General features: G+C 49.2%; 1 pseudogene; it reads left to right on the forward strand.

Annotated features, from left to right (window-relative positions):
• Positions 1 to 2,485: 2,485 nt before the first annotated feature.
• LOC139363192 (uncharacterized) lies at positions 2,486 to 4,449 on the forward strand (annotated as a pseudogene).
• The last annotated feature ends 997 nt before the right edge of the window (positions 4,450 to 5,446 follow it).

A 5,446-nucleotide genomic window follows, 5' to 3' on the forward strand; every position in this document is an offset into this window, starting at 1 on the left:
GCAGATGGTGGGATTATACGGTGTATGGACATTAATCAGACTAGATAAGGCTAATTTGATTTCTCAAGTGCTTGTACCAAGAATGGGAAAGAGCTCATGTTGCTCGTGTTTCTGAAAACATTCACTTGAAGTAGGAGATTAAATATTAAAAGCCACTGTCTTGGCTGCAGAATCACCCTAGACATTTTCTTCATATTCAATTAATAACTTCCTTTTCTTTACTTTTATGTTATAAATTATGGCATTATACTTTTGGCATTAGGTTCAAGTGATGCTTCCTTTTAGCCTGAACACTTAGGTTTTATGAAAAAAATAGAGGGAGGGAGAAAACTCTGAGGGAGGAAAGGAGGAAAGAAGGAAGGAAGGACAGAGAAAGACAAAATAAAAATGTTCAAAAAAGAATAGGAAGAAAGGGTTGGAAACGGCAAATATGGCTAATGTTATTAAAATGCAAAGTATTAAAAGATGTGTAGATAATATCCATGGAATAATGGAAACTTAAGAAAGCCTTGGCCAGGCGCAATGGCTCACGCCTGTAATCCCAGCACTTTGGGAGGCCGAGACAGGCGGATCACGAGGTCAGGAGATCGAGACAATCCTGGCTAACATGGTGAAACCCTGTCTCTACTAAAAATACAAAAAATTAGCCGGGCGTGGTGGCAGGTGCCTGTAGTCCCAGCTACTCAGGAGGCAGGAGAATGGCGTGAACCCAGGAGGCGGAGCTTGCAGTGAGCTGAGATTGAGCCACTGAACTCCAGCCTGAGTGACAGAGTGAGACTCCATCTCAAGAAAAAAAAAAAAAAAAAAAAAAAGGAAGCCTTAATGGTTATCAAGTGCTGTGTCACAAACTACCTCAAAATTTAATAGCTTAATAGAACAAATATCCGTTAACTCAAAGAGATACTACAAACACAAGTAAAATAGATTATATGGGGATGGCAGAAGTTGGACGAAGAGAAGGATTTTACAAGTTGAAGTAAGTAAGAGTTATTGATGTGCAGATGGAAATAATTTTTAGTCTAAGTCCTTCAAGGAGCAGATGCCAAGATGAGCTTCAAGTCTGCGGCATTTTATGAGGGGACACACCTGTAAGGGAATATGCGAAGCGAGCCAGAAATCCCTGGAAAAGGCAGCAGACCACAATGCAAGTGTGACACCCAGTGCTGGACAGAAGGAGAGAAGGTTTGTTCGACACATCCTAGAGCACAGGCAATCTAAGGAGGGTTGAGTAAGGCCATGGAGGAGTCCTCCAGCCACAGTTGGCCATCAGAGGAGTCCTGTGTCTCCCAGTAATGGCCTGTCTTAGTGCGCCTGCTGTGACCGGTCACTGGCTGGGAACAGCCCATGGGAAGCAGGGCTTCTGAGGATGTCAGAGCACAGGAGCGGAGCCTTGGGACATTATCTAGGTGTATCACTCAATCCTTCCTTCCTGAGGGTTCTGGGCTCTTGAATATCAAACACTCTCAGGCTGCGTTGCTGGATGATTCTGTTCACATTTACAACACGACAAGGGGAACCATAAGGCCTCCAAGTGGATCTCTTATTTCCACACACACTTCTGCCTTCCTTGTGTGATAGCAGCCCTGCCTCCTCCTCTTCTCACCTGCTTGTGTCTGGACACATACTACTCAAACATCCCTGGGGGCAACCATAATGTGTAGTTCCATGGACTCTCATTTGTCTCCTTGCCAGGGTGCCCCCTTTGGGAAACCAGGACCTCCTCCCCTGCAGAGCCCCGATATTGGAGAGGAGAAGTGTAAAATCACCCTGAGGGTGAATAGAAGGGATGAGACATGGAGCCACACCTGTTTCAACTTCTTGGTTTTTAGACCCACGTGTTCTTCCTTCTGTAAACACAGCACCATACAGACGTCTTTGATTTAATACGCGCAGCACATCCTGAAAGCTGGCCCCCGTTCCTCAGAGGGCTTCATCCAAGCTGGTACTAAGTTGTGTCTGCGGAGACCTGTCCATGACTCAGTGTGGCTGGCAGCCCCTGGGAGGTGCAGGTGGTGATATGACCAGGGGATGCCTTGGTCATGGCCCACGCTTCATCCCCTTCCCTCTGAGGTGTGTCTCGCGGGCAGATAATGTACTGAAATTCTGAGCCAGTGGATCAGGAATGCCAATAGTGATACTGGCTGAGGGTCTGAGAGTAGAGAGGAAAAACACACCACATCGAATAGGTACCTATCCCTGTGAGGATGAACCTCCGCCTCGCCGGCAGCTTCCCACTTGAGCTGGGTGATCTGAGCCGCCGTGTCTGCGGCGGTCAAGGAGCACGGGTCCTGGTTCAGAGCGATGTAATCCCTGCCTGCTTAGGCGAGCTGGTGATACTCCCGGAGAAGGCGCCCCTCGGACCCCTTGTCGCAGCCAGGCATCCTCTAGATGGTGTGAGACCCTGGCCCTGCGCCCGCGGTCAGCCCCGCCCACCGAGCCCCACACCCACCCCGACCAACCTGCGGGATTTTGGCCTAAACTGAAAATGAAACCGGGTAACGGCTCCTAGGCTGCTCCCCGGTCAAGGGTCTCCGGATCCCGCGGCCTCCGGGTAGATCTCGCACCCGAAGACTCGGGGAGACCCGGACTGTCCGTGGAGGATGTGCAGGGGTAGTGACCTGCGCCCCCGGCCGGTGTCACTCACAGGCCTCGCTCTGGTTCTAGTAGCCGCTCAGGGTCCGCAGGTAAAACCGCAGGTCATTCGGTAAAACTGTGCGTTGGTCTTGGCGGTCCCTGTCTTCTCCTCCCAATATTGCGGCCCCTCCTGCTCCATCCACGGCGCCCGCGGCTCGATCCTAGGACTCGCGGCGTCGCTGTCTAACCGCACGAACTGCGTGTCGTCCACTTAGCCCATGGAGATGAAGCGGGGGCATCCCGCGGCCGGGCCGGGACGTGGCGGTGTGGAAATACCTCAAGGAGTGGAAGCCTGTGGGCGAGGAGGGGCCTGAGACTCCCCCGACACTCCTCCCGGCACTGCAACCGGGTTCCTGCGCCCCCACCGGGCAGACCCCTAGCTACTCCCCACAGAAGCTGTTTCCCTCCGGACCCCGCACTCACCCGTGCAGGTCTGGGTCAGGGCCAGGGCTCCCCAGAGCAGCGGAAGGAGGGTCCGGGGCGCCATGCCCCCATCCTTGGCGACAGGGAAGAATTGGAGTCCTGGTGGGTGCGTGGGAACTTTAGAACTGGGACCGTGGCTACATTGATTGACTTCTCTAGAAACCCGACAGTCAATAGGAGTGAGAACTGGGGCCGCCCGGTGAGTATCCAGGAAGAAGGACCAGACTCAGGTTGAGAGAGGGAGAAGAGAAACCCTTCGGAGATGGGGAATCCCCAACGCTGGGCCTCCCCAATCCACACACCGCTTTCTGAGCCTGGGATTCTGAGAGCCACGCCTGGGGCTCTGGGACTTCGCCCTGACCCCTCTACTCCTGTACCAAGCGCTCTGTCTCAATGTCTCCCTGAGTCTTGGACCAGGAACTGTCTGAGAAACCAGGGAGAAACACACGGCCTGGGCCCCGTCCCTCTCTCTTCACTTTTCATCACCGACTCCCCGTCCCAGAACTGGACTCCCTGCCTCCTACTCCTTACCTGTCCCAGTGGACTCTTGTAGAAGAAAACTCACCCCAGAGAGCTTGGTGCCAGAGAGTGAGCTTGCCCTGGGAATGGAGGTGTAGAGACAGGGCTTTTTTTTCTTTTCTTTTTTCTTTTTCTTTAAATCTGGAAAAGTTGCACCTGAGTGCATGAGATAGAACAGAGACCAGTTTGCTTTTTGTTTATGAACTACAGTGGGTAGCAGAATCTTGGTAATCCCTGAATGATCAGTATCTAATCGGTAGAAAATGTGACTTTGGTCCCTTGACATATAAATGTGTCTAAAAGCAGTACAACAGGACTCACAAAGCTCCTAAGTTTCACTTTCCCAGACAATGTATCTGTGACTCCCGCTTGTAGTATTTTATATTTACCTTCATTCCGTAGCCCTGCGTTTCTTTGTGAGTCCAGGACATCTCCTAATACAAAATAGCCACTGTGTTATTTTATGTTGCAACCAGGAGCCAGTACAGACTTTATTCACCTCACAGTGGCAAGCACTCAATGCAGTCACAGTGCCCCTCACCAGTGCTCATGCACTGCCTGCTTTTAGGAAGTATCCACATCTAAGTGTTGTGTATATTTTATAGGAACACTTAGTATTTTTAAAATCTGATTAACGTAAAAACAATTAGTTTTCGGGCAGACCCACATAAGGTATTAAAGGTCAACTGCAAAGAACACCCAGCGAGGCTCTGTAGATGGATGTATTAAAAATCTATTAAACAAGTGTTTAAACCTAAGAATTCTGCTGCTTTCGAATTCTTTCCCTCTGCTCCATTTCCTCACCTCCTGCTTCTCCAGCCCTTCCCTCCATCCCTCTCATCCCTCAGGCCCTCCTCTCCCCTTAGTCCCCACCACCCTGTCACTCCCGAATTGTGGCTCTGGCACTGTCCCATGACCTGCTATGTAACTGTTCTCTCCACAGTGGTCCTGCTCCTGTGAGTCACAGTGTGTCATTTCTCCACCTAAAACATTCCAGTGGCTCCACCTTGGTCTTGTGAAGCTTCTGGAATGTCAGGCACGTGAGCATATGAGGGTACACCTGGTTCATTGTAGGGATTAATTTTTGTTGACTGAATGAATGAAATATGAGTGTATTAAATTGCATCACAGAAAATTATAAAATGTAAAATACTGAAAAAGTTCAGAAAGATTTTATTTTATGTAACTAGTGTGCATATTAATTCATCAATTCATTCATGCACTACCACGACCGGCAAAACAACACCCATTTATCTGCTTATAGTTCCTTGCTCAGAAATCTGGGCAAAATGTGGAAAGAATCTCTGTTCTGGGCTTCCAAAAGCTGTGTTTTCATTTTGAATCCTCCTTCAGGCTTATACAGAGGTGGCAGAATGAAGTTTCTGGCAGTTGTAAGACTGAAGTTCCTGTTCCTTGCTGGCTGTCAATATAGAGAACAGGGAGGGCTGTGCTCCATTCCTGGTGCCCAACAGCATTCTTTCCTACACAGCCTCTTCATTTTCAAAGCCCATGGTGGAGGAAACCCCTCAGGCTGAATTCCTCTCACACTGTATTTCTCTACGCTCAGGAAGAACCCAGTCCTTTCAAGGACTCACCTGATTAGGACAGTCCAAGCAGGATAAACCCAGTCTAAAGTCAACTAATTGAGGTCCTTAATTATATCTGCTAAATCCCTTCACAGTAGCACCTACATTAGAGTTGGTTGAATAACTGGGGGAAGGTGAATGACCAGGAGCTGGTTGTTGAGGCCATCATAGAATCAGCCCAGCAAGGATTGGATCTTCCTTTTGTTTTTAATTGGGACACAGTTGGAAATTGAAGTTCAAGTAAAGTGATCATTGTGAATGGTAATAAAATGCATCCTCTTCAC

Source organism: Macaca nemestrina, chromosome 5, assembly GCF_043159975.1.
Source record: "Macaca nemestrina isolate mMacNem1 chromosome 5, mMacNem.hap1, whole genome shotgun sequence".
In the NCBI taxonomy this organism is placed as follows: Eukaryota; Metazoa; Chordata; class Mammalia; order Primates; family Cercopithecidae; genus Macaca; species Macaca nemestrina.